The following is an 18,085-nucleotide window of genomic DNA, read 5'->3' as shown; positions in this document are numbered from 1 at the left end:
AAGAATTAATATCCAATATCATCCTACGCTGGATCACTTTACGCAGGGTTTGGTTGGACTGGGTCATTTTTGGTTGTGTTGTGTTCAGGTGGATTAGGTATAGACAGATTAGCTTAGACTGCGTTAGAATAGGTTTGTTTAGATATGTTTTGATTGACTTGTACTAGGTTAGGTTAGGCTTGGTTAGGCAGGTTTAGATTAGGTCATTTTAGGCTTGTCTGGGTGGGGTTATGTTAGGTATGGTCAGGTTAAGTGAGAGTGGGTGAGATTAGGTCGCTTTAGATAGGGTTAGGCTGCTTTTGATTAGGTTTCGTGGTCAGGTTGAGTTAGAATAATTTAGGTTAGGTATGAGGAGGTTAGGTGAGATTAGGTGAGGTTATGTATAGTTAGACTGGGCTAGGTGACACACACAGACACACAGAGACACACACACACACACACACACACACACACACACACACACACACACAAGTAAAGGAAATTGATGGTGGGAAAATGTGTGTATGTAAGTGTTGTAGTGTGGGGGTAGGTTGTCAATGTAACACACTGGCCGCGCGCCCGCGCCCGCGCACGCGCACACACACACACACACACACACACACACACACACACACACACACACACACACACACACACACACACACACACACACACACACACACACACACACACAAAGACTTCCTTAACGATATATTTTTGGATAAAGCTAGTTAATATCGTTTTGTGCGTCTTTTTATGAGTATGGCAAAGTTTGTACCGTAGGATTTTTATAGTCCAGTAGTAGAGTAAGGTGAACTAAGCAAAATAAATCGCTAAGGAAGAGGTGCTAGGGAGTTGTAGAATGAGTTTATCAATCAATCAATCAATCATTTCCTGTAGCACCCTCGGGGAAGCATAGGGCCTCGATGAACTCACACCACCACATCCTATCTTGTGCTAACTCCTCAAGATCTCCCCAACACTCATCTCCAGCTTCCCGTCTCATTGTCCTCACCCACGTCTCTTTTGGCCTTCCTCTACCTCTCCTACCAAGTGCCACCCACCCTGGTGTACCTCGTACTATTCCCTGTCTCCTATACACATGTCCTAGCCACTTCCATCGTGAGAACCTAACATATTCATCGACCGGCTGCACTCCCGTTTTTTCTCTAATTCTACTATTTGGTATCCTTTCCCACCACTTAACTCCTAATATTCTTCTAAGTGCTTTGTTTTCAAACACCAAGAATTTATTTTCCATAGTCACTGTGCTGTACCAAGACTCGTGTCCATAAACTAAGATACTCCTAACCATTACCTTATAAAGTTTGATTTTTGTATGCACAGAAAAATTGTTATTATTCCAAATATTTTTAAGCATTCCCATTGCCTGATTAGCCTTCTTTAACCTTTCCTCGAATTCAAAGTTCGAAGAACCATCCTTGGCTAAATAAGTACCTAAATATTTAAACCTATCAACTTGCTTTACAACCATACCTCCAATTACACATTCCTGCGCATTTTCCATATTCATATTGATTATTTCAGTTTTTCCACAATTAATAACCAAACCCACCTTGCGACCTTCACTCACCAAACAGTCCAACACTCTCTGCATCTCTTCTGGCCCATCACAAATCAAAACTATATCATCTGCATAATCTAAATCCAAAAGTTTCCTGTTCTCTCCCCAAAGTATACCTGCACCGGTTTCTGTTCCAACGCGTTTCATAATGTAATCAATGACCAATATAAATAGTAAAGGCTATAGAACACCACCTTGAATTACTCCGGACTTGAGTAACGAATCACTCAGACAACCATCAACCATCACTTTACAAAATGTGTCCTCATGCATGTTCATAATGACCCTCACAAACTCCTCTGGTATTCCATAATGTCTCATGATCTTCCCCATAGTCTCTCTCGAAACACTATCAAAAGCCTTTTCAAAATCAACAAAACAAAGACTTAACGGTACTCTCATTTCATTAACTTGCTGCATCAAATGCCTAACTATAAAGATCTGATCATTGCAACCACATCCCTTTCTAAAACCAGCCTGTTCATCCCTCAGAATACCCTCAACCACCGGCTCCAACCTATTTAACAACACTCTACTGAAAACTTTCAAAGCTATCGGTGACAAAGAGATTCCCCTCCAATTACCACATTCACTCAGGTCTCCCTTCTTCGGAAGTTTAACAATTACACCATTCTTCCAAACTGATGGTAGTAACCCCGTCACCCATATCTTATTGAATAGCTTGGTCAAGATCATTATTAATCTATCCCCCTCCACTTTAAACATTTCCGGAAATAAACCATCCTCCCCTGGTGCCTTATTATTCTTTAACTGTTTTACTGCTTTCTCCACTTCTGCAAGCCTCAACTCTCCTGTTTCTATATTTAAATCTTCCTGAGCAGACAGTATATCCTCTTCTGGTGGTATTGGTCTATTAAGAACTGTCTCAAAATGCTCTTTCCATCTATTTTTAATATCTCCATCTTTCGTCAATAAATTTCCTTCCCTGTCTCTAACTGGTATTTCCTTGCGTTTACCTGCATTACCACTCAGTTCTCTAATCGATTCATATGCTATTCTTTGACTCTGTCCATCATTTTTGTTTATTAAGATTTCAGTCTCTGCAACCTTTTCATCTACACATCTTCTTTTATCTCTCCTAGCTAACCTTCTTACTTCTGAATTCAAACTCCGGTACGCAGCTCTTGCTAATTCAATCTCTCGTTCATCAACGCATTGCATCTCACTCCTCAATTTAGCCTCACCTCTCTTTTTTATCATATCCCACGTTTCCTCTGATATCCATTTCTTTCTCCTGAATCTATGTCTCCTTCCAATCGTACATTCAGCAGTCTCATGCAAAACTTTGTTCACATCCTCCCACATCTCATCTACACTTCTCTCCCCCTCTTCCAACGTTTCCAACACCAAAAACCTATTTCTGCATTCTAATCTAAATTCCTCCTTTTCTTCTCCTTCCCTTCTAAGCTTAACAATATTTTATCTACCAACACCAGATTTTTTCTTCTTCTGATTTTTAAGTTTAAACCTTGTTTTTGCAATGCTGAGTTGATGGTCACTACCAATATCCGCTCCCCGTTTAACATGAACATCTAGCAGAGAACTTTTATGCCTCCTACTGATAGCGATGTGATCAATCTGATTTTTATATTTTCCTCACGGCGAGTTTATAGCTGTAATTTTTATCAGAGTGTTCCGTTAACTTTTATGTATAGCTCATCAGACTTAACATGGCTGAGATCTTATATTTGCTGCTTATTTCGCATAGCATAATTCCAGGTAGAAGACGACGATAACACGGCTCTACATATCTTCAACAGCAGTTTTTCGTGACTAGCATCATATTCTAATGTCAGGCTCTTATTACAGCTCAGCATAGAAGACGTGGAGATTGCAATTTTAGGAGAAGTTAAAGTGCAATTGTGCATCCATTCCATATCACCTTTTCGTTCCTCTAACACGGGCCAGATTTCCATCCTTGTGTAGGTCATTTTACTCATTTCACGTAGCCCAGTGCCCTGAACTGACAATGGCATGGCTCTACATCCTTTACATAGCACTTCTTCGTGACTAGCATCATGTTTTGGTGTTCATCTTTTGTTAAAACTCAGCATTCAAGATGGAGAGATGGTAATTATAGGTCCATTTAGGGAAAAGAGAGTATTGTTCTATATTCTGCTGTTAATGTATCGTTACAGTTCAGCATTTAAGGTGAGAAGATGGCAATATTAGGCAAAGTGAAAGTGGACAGAGTATGGTAAACATCTAAGAATAATTTCTGACTTTATTTGCTACGGTCCCTGATGGTTCCTCTACGACGGTTTTCTCTTATGCACCCAGGCCCTTATGACCCAATCCCAGGTAAATAAAATCGTCTGGAGCTGAATAAAAAAAAGTAGGCTACTGGAGTTGTCACAATCATTGGAGGGTTAATATTTAAAGCATGAACGCTCTCAGACTCTTATAAATAGCTCACAGGTGCATAATAGCCTCTTGTATTAGCTAGAATAGAATATTGGAGTTACCCTGAAGATGAGAGGGCCTCCGTGCCCTCTAGTGGTTTTAAAAATAGTTGGGGAAAGTTTCACACGAGTTTCTGGGCTGAACAAGCATGGCATTCCATTGGTCAGTCAGTTGCCGTCGGACGATAAGAGGGTGAAGGCTGCGTCGACTCCGTCTCCTGATGCAAGTGTTAAATTTTACTGTTTTGGGGTTAAATTTCGCTGTTTTTGCCATTAATATGATTCAGATAGGACACAGAGGTATCTTGCTACCAACCAGGGGGTGTCATAGGTCAAATAGATCCAAAGGATGAGGGCAATAGACATCGTTTTGCTGGTTAGGGGATGTGTAGGCTTCTCCTCTTGCAGTAAGTGTTGGATTTTGCTGTTTTTGGCATTATGGTGACTAAATTAGGACACGGGGATATCTTACGGTCAGCCAGGAAGCGTTGTAGGCCAAAGAAATTGTAGAAAATAAGGGAAATGGATTTAATGTTAACAGTCGCGTATCCGTCACCTAGAGCTATAGTCCAAATTGCCTAGTTATCTATAGCCAGAAGCCATAAACCCGTAAGGGGTGGCCACAAACAAATCGTCTCCATGTCGCCCTGTACCCTGCCATTTCTCTGCCCTCCACCCATCGTACACCCCTTTTCTCGTATACCTCTCTACTCCATCCTCCATCACATTCACTTAACTATAATAAGTTTTTTTTTTATTAAGGCGAAGATGCACTTGACAGGATGGTGATGATTGGCTGAATGTAACATTACTTCATAATCTCTTTACTCGTTAGCATTATTAATTGACAACATATATCTGAGGGGGAAATTTAGTTTAGTAAATGTTATTTCGACATGTTGCATTCCGCCAATCATCACCAACCTGTCGAGTGCATCTTCGCCTCAATTAAAAAAAATGAAGTATAAGCTCATTTTACTCTAACTTGGCCTAAAATTGCAATCTCTTCATCTCGAATTCCGAGTTATAAAAATAGAATATTAAGCTAGTCACCAAGAGGCGCTGTTTCAAAGACGCAACTGAGACGCGTGAAATAAGCTGCAAATGGACGAAAATTTGGGCCAAGTTAAGGTGAAAGGAGTAGATTACAGAATCCTCCTAGATAACATAAAAGTTTCCGGATTAAATAGAACTAGAAATTATCATCATCATCATCATCATCATCATCATCTATCTACTACTATCACTGCCAGACGCCTCAGTCATCATCATCATCATCATCATCATCATCAATCTACTACTATCACTGCCAGACGCCTCAGTCATCATCATCATCATCATCATCATCATCATCATCATCATCATCATCATCATCAATCTACTGCTACTATCACTGCCAGACGCCTCAGTCATCATCATCATCATCATCATCAACTGCTACTATCTACTGCCAGACTCCTCAGTCATCATCATCATCATCATCATCGTTATCATTATTAAATTTTTTCATACCTTCACTCTTAAAAACATGCATACAGTTTGAGTTACACACTGGAATTCGCACACAGTAAATACGCGCACAGAGCACGCATACAAGTACGCACACACTGAGAACGCACACTAACACGCACACATTGAATACGCACACACTGAATACGCGTGCACTCAACACGCACACAATAAACGCACACACACACACACACACACACACACACACACACACACACACACACACACACACACACACACACACACACACACACACACACACACACACACACACACACACACACACACACACACACACACACACACACACACACACACACACACACACACACACACACACACACACACACACACACACACACACACACACACACACACACACACACACACACACACACACACGCACACACACGCACACACACACACACACACACACACACACACACACACACACACACACAAACACACACACACACACACACACACACACACACACACACACACACACACACACACACACACACACTAAACACGCACACACACACACACACACTAAACACGCACACACTGAACACGCAGACACTGAACACGTACACACTGAACACGTACACACTGAACACGTGCACACTGAACACGCACAATTTGACTAAGTACACACTGAACACACAATTTGACTACGTACACATTTAGCACGTACACACTGATGCACGCACACACCGATGGACGCACACACCGATGCACGCACACGCTGCGGCATGTACGCACTAAACGCGCGCACACGGAGCAGGCACACACTAATGCTCGCACGTATTCATTCACGCAAACTCTGATACAAGCACTGATCAGAGCACGCACGCACACTAATATACGCAAACACTGATACACACAGTCGCTAATACATACAGGCACTGATACACACAGGCACTGATACACACAGGCACTGATACACACAGACACTGATACACGCACACTCAGATACGAGCACAGATACACGCACACAATGATGCACACACACACACAGGTTCACGCACATACTGATACACACACACACACACACACACACACACACACACACACACAGCCACTAAACAGGTGGTGGGTCATATTTAGCTGACGTGTCGGAGTGTGGAGATAGACAGATACGAAATATATATATAGCCTATATATATATATATATATATATATATATATATATATATATATATATATATATATATATATATACATAGAGAGAGAGAGAGAGAGAGAGAGAGAGAGAGAGAAGGGGGGAGGGAGAGGCATGAGGTAAGATAGAGCGGGGTGTGAGGGGGCATGAGGCAAGTCAGGCAGGGAGGAGGAGGGTAGACTGTTGTTGTTCGTGTTCCTCTTCCAAATTCCCCTAGTTGTCAACGCAATAGGATGGCCGGAGATACTGTAGAGATGGAAGGTAAAAGTGGCAGGAGATGAATTATAGAAAATGATGATCCCTGAACCTTACCTATATCGAATCGTTCGTATCGTATCTTTTTTAAAGGATGTAACATGCTTGCATGCGTCGTCGGCCTTAGTCACATAATGGCGGCTCTCCACACTGCACAATCTTTTGCAGCCTCCCTATTCACTCCCTTATCCCTGAAGTCACACACTATGACCTCGTCCCAGGCCTTTTCCGGTCGTCCTCTCGCAGCCCTACCTCCGACGTTCACACCTCTCTCTCCTCACCCAGTTGTCATCCTCCATCCTCTCCACATGTCCTAACCATCTCAGCCTATCCCTCCTCATCACAACAATACACTTTTACCCCATCCCTCCTCTTAATTCGTCAATAGTAAACCTAGCCTCCCCTCCCAAACCCAGGCCTAGCATTTAAGTAAGAACTACACGTCCATCTAATCATTGTTATTTCTATTCGAAATGTGTTGACTACGTAAACCTTGGTTAGGTAAAGATTCGTTTATTCCCTAGAACAAGAGTGACATCATTCTTATTTTATTCTAATTGTTATCAAGCCATTTTATTCAGCTTACGAGTAGCCTCTCGTACTAAAGACTTTATTAGTACTGCATCTGACTCCTTCAGTTTGAAAAGTGTACCCTAAGCTGAATAAAATCATCAGGCTGTTGCAAGAATAAAATGAACGAAATTTCCTGGCTGAATGGGTTAGCACTAACATGATCATTTGCCCCAACATTATCCGATTTATTCACCTTCTTGATAACTGACTGAAATTTTGGTAGTCATGGTCGGTGACAGGATGGGGCTTTGACCATAATGGCTTTCAGGTTGGCTCTCATGACTGTACCGTTCACATATTTGCATAAAGATTGTAATTTACACCCTTGATCAGGGCATGCGTTCTGACGTCGTGCTTTGTGTGAACTACGGGGGGAGGGGGGTGAAGAGTGTCTGTCCCCCCCCCCAAGAAATTACTTAAAAGAAATAATGCGTGTACTCTATCGGATGACGTGGATGTGGATGTATTATAACTACATATTTACACGGTACAGCAATTCCACTATGACAGGAGCTGTTGACAATGCTGGTGCTCTTGGGTCTAAAGAAGCTATTTTTTCGGTGACAATCCCTGCTAAGAAATGAGTTCATTATTCACACCCGTCCGGTAAGGGAGATACAATAATCCTGGTTAACATATGTTTATTTCGAAGGTGCCCTGAGGTTTATGAAAAGTCCCAAATACTCCTTGCTAATTAAACAGCCGATGGAAAATATTAAATACCATTGTTAAATTTGCCAACATTTACAAACAACCAAATTGATATATTTCCAGAGGAAAATTTTTGTATTTTGGCGTCGTAGCAGTGGCTAATTGTACACAGCAACTCGAAACTGTCACCTCCTCTATGCCCGCTACTCCAGTCCCTCTTCCCTACCGCCTCACCTCTTCCCTACCGCCTTACATCTTCCCTACCCCCTCACCTCTTCCTTCTACCCCCCCCCTCCCATCTCCCTGCCACCAGTCAAATCTCCCCTACCCTCACACCTCTGCTCTCCACCTCTCAGGTTGAAGTTTGCCATTGACACGAAGAAAGAAGAGAATTTTCGCACGACCAAGCAGGCAGAGGATATTTACACGGCCAGGCAAGCAAAGGATATTTACACCGACACGACAGACGACAGGAGTGGGAAATAATAGCTTTCTTCACTAGTAAAAGGTATTTGCACCATTTTTAAACTTTTCTGAAATCTGAAATATTTTCTTCTGAGTTTTCCTCACATTGTACACTTAGTCATGCATTTTCTTTATTGTTAAAAGATGTTTGAGTGATTTTTCACACACACACACACACACACACACACACACACACACACACACACACACACGTACGCACAGAAATCTCTCTCTCTCTCTCTCTCTCTCTAAGCAAATAAATATTGCACGAGAGCACTGATAGCTGTGTGGTGGTTGTGATGGTGGTGATGTCAGCGGTGTTGGTGGTGGTGGTGTGTGGTTGTGATGGTGGTGGTAGTACGTGGTTGTGGTAGTGGTGATTGTGTTATGTTGGTGGTTGTATGATGATGGAGTGAGGTTGTGGTGGTGGTGGTGGTAGTGTGGGTGTGGTGATGGTACAGTATGGCTATGAAGAACATAAAGGATGTATGGAATGGGAAGGAATTGGATGACAAGTTGGGGTTAGAAGACATTGACTTAAGTTTGCAATATAATGTTGGTGTTATGGAAAATAAATCTCTCAGGGAAATGCACTACGAAGCCTCCTGTGCCACCCAGAATACGGGACATAGGCTCAGCAGTAGCATATAGTGCGTACTTTGGCCTAATTGATATTTGCTCCACAGAAAACGATGGAAACGCCGGAGGCCTGGATGTCAACCCTGGCCAGCGAGATGGCAACTGAAGGCGAGGGAGAAGGCGAAGCTGCAGCCCCAGAAGACAAGGTTGCAACCTCAGAAGACGAGATGGCAACCTCAGAAGACATGGCAACCTTTAGAAGAAGGGATGGCAGCTACGTAGGAAATGGCAGCTGTAGACGACGAGATGGCCGCTCGAGAACATGGGAAGCCCTGCAGAGAAACTAGTGCGGCGTGTGTTGTAGCTTGTACTGATAGGTGATGTGGTAGGGAGGATAGCTGCAGCTGTGGCGGCACCTGTATAGCGTTACTCTGGTAGGCATTGCATTTCTTAGGCACCTTTGATGTTCCTGTATTTCCCCAGGCGATGCAGAGACCTCTGCGAGGGAGAGATGAGACGGCCGAGAGACCAAGGGAGACCGACCGAGAGACCAGGGGTGACCGGAGAGCCTGCAGGGAGATCGGAGCGCCGGACAGGACAGGTGACAGGTTGTATTTTTCTTTGTATTTTCCTTTAGGGTGTGATTGTGTGTGCGTGATTTTTTTTTTTGCGTGTGTGTGTGTGTTTAGTTCCCAGCATACTAGGCTGGGTGTGGCAGGTAGGTGGGTCTGGGAAGGGAGGTGGGGTGGGGGGGAGGCGGGAAAGGGGGGACTTCCTTCCACTTCTATCTTCCTCTCCGTCTGTCCTGTCTGCCTGTCCTCAGCGCAGCCGAACGTGCTGGGATGGTGTGTCTGTTAGTGTCTGTCTGCTTTAGTGCTGCTTTCTCTTCCCCACCTTTTCTTTTTTATGCGCTTTTTCTTTTTCTGTCGTTCTAGAGTGAGCGTCATGGAGAGAGGGTAGAGGGGCGAGTTGGAGCGAGGGAGCGAGTTGGAGATAGATATAGGACCTACTACATAATATTAATTGCTAAAGGTATCTTGCCCGTATTTAACTGATATACTTTGATAATACTTGAAACATTTTCTCTAGTCCAATACTTTTGCAATATACTTTGAGATACTTTGATACATTAAATCTTCTGCCAGAGTAACCTAACAGCTGCTGCCATTGCTACTTGTATACTTTGTAAATGTATATTAATTGTAAACTCTTGTAAAACACTAAAGATAATAAAAGAATCACTTATATATCAACTTTACTTTGCCCTTTATGGTATTACAAATGACTAAAATACAATATCACAGTAAAAGTAAAGTATGCAAAGAAAGCATACAATGATGTACTCTAGTTCCCAAAGACATGGAACTAGAGTACACAGTAGACTCCAGCACGTTAACTTGCTGGTATAAACTCTTGGGTATAAAAACCCACAGTTCAACTTTGACTTTATACCAGTTCCACGATCTTGAAAAATCCTAAGTCCAAAAAGAACTCCAATATGGACTTAGGATTTTTTCGAGTGACTGGATCTGGTATAAGTCTTAAGGGCACCAAAACCCTTACTCCGGACTTAGACTTTATACCCACCAGAGAAGTGGGTATAAAGTCTAGGGATATAAAAGCCCTACTTCAACTTAGAAACTGTGACTAGAAGGGGGGAGGGGGGTACACCACCTACTTTACCTTAAAAAACTCTACGGATGTAAAAACCCCTTTTTCAACTGAAAAAACTCTAAGGATGTAAAACCCCTGTTTTTCAACTAGAAACTCTACGGATGTAAAACCCCTATTTCAACTTAAGAAGAAAATTTTTTTTATGGAGTTTGGTATAAAATCTACGGATGAAAAACCCTAAATTCAACTTCGAATCTGAGATTTTTGTAAAAACTCTACGGATGTAAAACCCCTATTTCAACTTAAAATACTTTAGGGCATTGTGTAAAATCTACGGATGCAAAACCCTTACTTCGGACTTGACTATGCAGACCCCTCCCCCAGGTACAGCAAAACCAGTACTTTGGTCAGCTATGGTTTATTGATGGGTAACTACAGTATTTGTACAAGACTGACTAGCTTCATTACTTAGTGCAATTAGCACTGCCTTGACTAGCAGTAATAGCAATTTCGGCTGTTTATAATCCTCCAGAGTTATTTCCTCTGGTGCATGCAGTTTATTCGTTACTACCAGACTGTTTTATATATACTCTGGTGCTGAAGCTCCTGTGCACTGGCCCTCCAGGTCATCTTGCTGGTTGGTAGTTTGCATAGTACTGTACTTCTTACCTTAGTGTTCTCCATTCAGGTTTTTTCCCATGTGTACTTAAGGTATCTTGATAAGGAAATCTGCAATGAGTGTACTGCAGACACACTGCATGTAAGTCTGACCAGCTATTGTATCCAGTTTAGGTAATGGTGTTCTTTACCCATGTTCTATTTCAGAGTAGATCCAGATACTCCACTAGTGCCGTTATCAAAGCCTTCTTGCCATCCTGTCGGTGAAAGTTCTAAGTCTATTGTGCAGTTATGTTTACCCCTTCGTCAAAGTCCAAATGAGGTACTGAAGTGGGTTTACTGCACCTTTATCAGAGTTCATCAAGCCATATCTAAAGGCTATCAGTTCTCAAAGCAGCTAAGTTAAAGTATGAAGGCTTGAATGCTATAGGTAGTGCTAAGTTAATAATGCTAGGGGCCATAGGTAGTGCAGTATGAAGGCTTGAATGCTAAGTATGAAGGCTTGAATGCCATAGGTAGTGCTAAGTTAAAAGAATTAATGCTTGAATGCCATAGGTAGTGCTAAGTCAATATGAATGCTTGAATGTCATAAGTGATGCTAATTTAACATGAAGGCTTGAATGCCATAGGTAGTGCTAAGTTAATATGAAGGCTTGAATGGCAGAGGCAGTGCTAAGTTAAAAGCATGAAGGCTTGAATACAATAGGCAGTGCTAAGTTATGAAGGCTTGAATGCCATAGGTAGTGCTAAATTAAAAGTATGAAGGCTTCAATGCCATAGGCAGTGCGAAGTTGGTATGAAGGCTTGAATGCCAGAGATAGTACTAAGTTAAAAGTATGAAGGCTTGAATACCATAGGTAGTGCTAAGTTAAAAATGTGAAGGCTTGAATGCCATAGGTAATGAAGGGAGGTGCGACTCACTGGGTACTGATTCACTATCCTTTGGTCCTATTCACCCCTATTTAGTAACCCATGTGGTAGGTAAGGTCCAGGGATAATAGGTAAAGTATTTGGATCTCCTCTAATGGCTTGAATAAAATTACTATTATTTGCTGCATGTGTATAGATAAGCTGGTCAGTTACAGTATTTGTGCATGGTTAAGTGTCCTATTCAGATTAAACTTTCAAAGTAAAACATCAGTGGGAATTAAGCTTTGTCTCTGGATCCTAACTCTTCAATTCATACCATATTGTTTGTTGTCAGCCTAAGTAGGTAGTTAACACCAGTCCAGTCCTTTATTCCGGCGATCTTTACAAGGTATTTTCCTCTATAGGATAAAAAGCGTCAGCAACCGTAGTCCTAACTAGTTGGTTCATTATTTCCAAGTGTCACTTATCCGATGCAAATTCTTGTGTTTCCTCCAAGACCAAGGATCTTTCTGGCCAGGACAGGTTTCTCATCGGGTGAAAGGCGAAGAGAGGCAGTGTGTGGAGGTCCAGTTTTATTGTACCCATGTCATATATAATCTGGCAAAAGCTCTTCAAAGTCTTATAATCCAGGACTTAAATGGGCATCTCTCTGGGCAGGGTGGCGAATTCTGATCGGCTGAATGGCGAAGAGGAGAGTAGTGGTGGTGTCATCGATGGAGTGGCTAAGACAGGCGAGGAGTGGAGATACGGATGGAGAGGCGAGAAGTATGGCCTCTGGAATGTCGGTCTGGCTGCTGTCTTCCCACGTGACCACACCTACGGGAGAAGGTCTGAGGAGATCACACTGCACGGGTACAAAGTTTGTTTTTAGTTATAATGTTTCCATCAGTGTCTGCTTCCTCCACCTGTACTGAAGCCAATTGGGGTTTAATATTCAAGAAGAAAGTGTTTAAACTGTGGGAAATTTTAAGAGTAAAAGGAAAGAATCAGTTATGATAGTCCTAGAGAGGGGGCCCTGGGGTGCGGTGAGGGGGGTGGGTTGGGGTGAACGGGGTAGGGTGAGGGGGTGGGGTGGGGTGAGGGGGGTGGGTTGGGGTGAAGGGGTGGGGTGGGGGGAGGGGGGTGGGGTGGGGTGAGGGGGTGGGGTGGGGTTAGGGGGGTGGGGTGGGGTGGGGTTAGGGGGTGGGGTGGGGTGGGGTTAGGGGGGTGGGGTGGGGTGAGAGGGGGGTTGGTTGGGGTGAGAGGGGGGTGGGGTGAGGGGGTGGGGTGAGGGGGTGGGGTGAGGGGGTGGGGTGAGGGAGTGGGATGAGGGGGGAGGGGTGAAAGGGGGGAGTGGTGGGGTGAGGAGAGGTGAGGTGGGGTGAGGGGGGGCGGTGGGGTGAGGGGGGGCGGTGGGGTGAGGGGGGGCGGTGGGGTGAGGGGGGGCGGTGGGGTGAGGGGGGGCGGTGGGGTGAGGGGAGGTGGTGGGGTGAGGGGAGGTGGTGGGGTGAGGGGAGGTGGTGGGGTGAGGGGAGGTGGTGGGGTGAGGGGAGGTGGTGGGGTGAGGGGAGGTGGTGGGGTGAGGGGAGGTGGTGGGGTGAGGGGAGGTGGTGAGGTGAGGGGGAGTGGTTAAGGAGGGGAGTGGGTAAGGAGGGGAGTGGGTAAGGAGGGGAGTGGGTAAGGAGGGGAGTGGGTAAGGAGGGGAGTGGGTAAGGGGGGGAGTGGGTAAGGGGGGGAGTGGGTAAGGGGGAGAGTGGGTAAGGGGGGTAGTTGGTGAGGGGGGAGTGGGTGAGGGGAGGAAGAATAGGGAAAAGGAGAGGGAGGTGCAAGGGGTGGGGGAGTAGGAAGGAGCCAGCAACTAGACGAAAGAGTGAGAAGGGCAATAGGGAATAGAGCATATCCATTCCAGTACTCAGTAATACAGTCCAACCCATCCACTGTATCCAATCCAGTCCTTCCCATCTCCACGATATTCAACCCAACCCAACCCAACCCAACCCAACCCAACCCAGCCCAGCCCAGCCCAACCCAACCCCACGACATCCAAACCAGCCCAACCCAACCCCACGACATCCAAACCAGCCCAACCCAAACCCACGACATCCAATCCAGCCCAACCCAACCCCACGACATCCAACCCAACACAATCCAACCCCACGACATCAAACCCAACCCAAACCAACCCCACGACATCAAACCCAACCCAACCCAACCCCACGACATCCAACCCAACCCAACCCAACCCAACCCAACCCCATGACATCCATCCCAACCCAACCCCACGATATCCATCCCAACCCTCCATAACATCCAATTCTTCCTTCAGCATAAAGCCCTTTCAACCAACCCCACCTTATATAATCATCCCAACCCCACAACATCCACACCAACCCCACATCAAATAGTTTTCAGGTATAAAGACAGAGGTAACTGAGGTATGGTAACTGATTTCCAGATTTTATTAAACAAGAGTAAGTTTTATTTCGAGTTGGCTTCATCAGTAGAGTTGTCAGCGATCAGGAAGGCTCTGGTGGGTAGGTGGGTGGGTTGGGAGGCAGGTGGTAAGTGGGTGGGTTGGGAGGCAAGTGGTAAGTGGGTGGTAGGTGGCAAGTGGTAAGTGGGTGGTAGGTGGCAAGTGGTAAGTGGGTGGCAAGTGGTAAGTGGGTGGCAAGTGGCAAGGGGGTGGCAGGTTCCAAGCGGCAAGGGGGTGGCAGGAGGTGGCGGGTGGCAGGAGGTGGCAGGTGGCAAGTGGGCGAGAAGTGGGTGACAGGTTGCAGGTAGGTGGGTGGTGGCAGGTGACAGGTGGATGGTGCCAGGCGGGTAGTAGGTGGCAGGTGGGTAGTGGAGTGGGTGGCAGGTGATAGCTGGCAGGTGGGTGGTGGCAGGTGATAGTTGGCAGGTGGGTGGTGGCAGGTGATAGTTGGCAGGTGGGTGGTGGCAGGTGGGTGGTGGCAGGTGGGTGGTGGCAGGTGGGTGGTGGCAGGTGGGTGGTGGCAGGTGGCGGGAGGGTGGTGGCAGGTGGGTGTGGCAGGGGGGTGGTGGCAGGTGGGTGGTGGCAGGTGGGTGGTGGCAGGTAGGTGGTGGGTGGTGGCTGGTGGGTGGTGGGTTGGGAGGCAGGTGGTAGGTGGGTGGGTTGGGAGGCAGGTGGTAAGTGGGTGGGTTGGGAGGCAGGTGGTAAGTGGGTGGGTTGGGAGGCAGGTGGTAAGTGGGTGGGTTGGGAGGCAGGTGGTAAGTGGGTGGGTTGGGAGGCAGGTGGTAAGTGGGTGGGTTGGGAGGCAGGTGGTAAGTGGGTGGGTTGGGAGGCAGGTGGTAGGTGGTAGGTGGCAGGTGGTAGGTGGTAGGTGGCAGGTGGTAGGTGGCAGGTGGCAGGTGGTGAGTGAGTGGTAGGTGGCAAGTGGGTGGCAAGTGGGTGGCAAGTGGGTGGCAGGTGGCAGGTGGCAAGTGGGTGGCAGGTGGCAAGTGGGTGGCAGGTTCCAAGCGGCAAGGGGGTGGTAGGTTCCAAGCGGCAAGGGGGTGGCAGGTGGCAAGTGGGCGGCAAGTGGGCGACAAGTGGGTGACAGGTTGCAGGTAGGTGGGTGGTGGCAGGTGACAGGTGGATGGTGCCAGGTGGGTAGTAGGTGGCAGGTGGGTAGTGGAGTGGGTGGCAGGTGGGTAGTGGAGTGGGTGGCAGGTGGGTAGTGGAGTGGGTGGCAGGTGGGTAGTGGAGTGGGTGGCAGGTGGGTAGTGGAGTGGGTGGCAGGTGGGTAGTGGGTGGCAGGTGGGTGGTGGCAGGTGGGTGGTGGGTGGTGGCAGGTGTCAGGATAGTGGTGGCAGGTGGGTGGTGGGTGGTGGCAGGTGGGTGGTGGCAGGTGGGTGGTGGCAGGTGGGTGGTGGCTGGTGGGTGGTGGCAGGTGGGTGGTGGCAGGTGGGTGGTGGCAGGTGCCAGGTGGATGGCAGGGGTGGTGGGTGGTGGCAGGTGGGTGGTGGCAGAGTGGGTGGTGGCAGGTGGGGTGGTGGTGCAGGTGGGTGGTGGTGTGGGTGGTGGCAGGTGGTGTGGTACTTGTGTGAGGTGGGTGGTGGCAGGTGGGTGGTGGCAGGTGCCAGGTGAGCGGTGGCAGGTGCCAGGTGAGCGGTGGCAGGTGCCAGGTGAGCGGTAGGTGGGTGGCAATGGTAGGTGGGTGGCAATGGTAGGTGGGTGGCAATGGTAGGTGGGTGGCAATGGTAGGTGGGTGGCAATGGTAGGTGGATGGCAATTGGTAGGTGGATGGGAATTGGTAGGTGGATGGGAATTGGTAGGTGGATGGGAATTGGTAGGTGGATGGGAATTGGTAGGTGAATGGCAATGGTAGGTGGATGGCAATGATTGGTGGATGGCAATGGTAGGTGGGTGGTAGGTGGGTGGCAATGGTAGGTGGATGGCAATTGGTAGGTGGACGGGAATTGGTAGGTGGACGGCAATGGTAGGTGGACGGCAATGGTAGGTGGGTGGCAAGTGGTAGGTGGGTGGCAAGTGGTAGGTGGGTGACAAGTGGTAGGTGGGTGGCAGGTGGCAGGTGGCAAGTGGTAGGTGGCAAGTGGTAGGTGGCAGGTGGTAGGTGGTCGGTGGTTTGTGGCAGGTTTGTGGCAGGTTTGTGGCAGGTTTGTGGCAGGTTTGTGGCAGGTTTGTGGCAGGCGGTAGGCGGCAGGTGGTAGGCGGCAGGTGGTAGGCGGCAGGTGGTAGGCGGCAGGTGGTAGGCGGCAGGTGGTAGGCGGCAGGTGGTAAGTGGTAGGCGGCAGGTGGTAGGTGGCAGGTGAGTAGTGGGTGGCAGGTGGGTAGTGGGTGGCAGGTGGGTAGTGGGTGGCAGGTGGCAGGTGGGTAGTGGGTGGCAGGTGGCAGGTGGGTAGTGGGTGGCAGGTGGCAGGTGGGTAGTGGGTGGCAGGTGGCAGGTGGGTAGTGGGTGGCAGGTGGCAGGTGGGTAGTGGGTGGCAGGTGGGTAGTGGGTGGCAGGTGGGTAGTGGGTGGCAGGTGGGTAGTGGGTGGCAGGTGGGTAGTGGGTGGCAGGTGGGTTGTGGGTGGTTGGTGGGTAGTGGGTGGCAGGTGGGTAGTGGGTGGCAGGTGGCAGGTGGGTAGTGGGTGGCAGGTGGCAGGTGGGTAGTGGGTGGCAGGTGGCAGGTGGGTAGTGGGTGGCAGGTGGGTAGTGGGTGGCGGGTGGCGGGTGGCAGGTGGGTAGTGGGTGGCGGGTGGCAGGTGGGTAGTGGGTGGCGGGTGGCAGGTGGGTAGTGGGTGGCGGGTGGCGGGTGGCAGGTGGGTAGTGGGTGGCGGGTGGCAGGTGGGTAGTGGGTGGCGGGTGGCAGGTGGGTAGTGGGTGGCAGGTGGGTAGTGGGTGGCAGGTGGGTGACAGGTGGGTAGTGGGTGGCAGGTGGGTGACAGGTGGGTAGTGGGTGGCAGGTGGGTGACAGGTGGGTGACAGGTGGGTAGTGGGTGGCAGGTGGGTGACAGGTGGGTAGTGGGTGGCAGGTGGGTGACAGGTGGGTGACAGGTGGGTAGTGGGTGGCAGGTGGGTGGTAGTTGTCAGGTGGCAGGTGGGTGGTAGTTGTCAGGTGGCAGGTGGGTGGTAGTCGGCATGTGACAGGTGGCAGGTAGTTGGCAGGTGGGTGACAGGTGGCAGGTAGGTGGCAGGTAGGTGGCAGGTGGGTGGCAGTTGGCAGGTGGGTGGCAGGTGGGTGGCAGGTGGGTGGCAGTTGGCAGGTGGGTGGCAGTTGGCAGGTGGCAGGTGGGTGGCAGTTGGCAGGTGGCAGGTGGGTGGCAGTTGGCAGGTGGGTGGTAGATAGGGAGAGGGAGGTGGGTTGCAGTTGACATTT

The sequence above is a fragment of the Coenobita brevimanus genome, chromosome 61 (genome assembly GCF_032717465.1).
Source record: "Coenobita brevimanus isolate Jiangsu-jjx chromosome 61, ASM3271746v2, whole genome shotgun sequence".
In the NCBI taxonomy this organism is placed as follows: domain Eukaryota; kingdom Metazoa; phylum Arthropoda; class Malacostraca; order Decapoda; family Coenobitidae; genus Coenobita; species Coenobita brevimanus.
Note: the sequence above shows the minus strand (reverse complement) of the source record.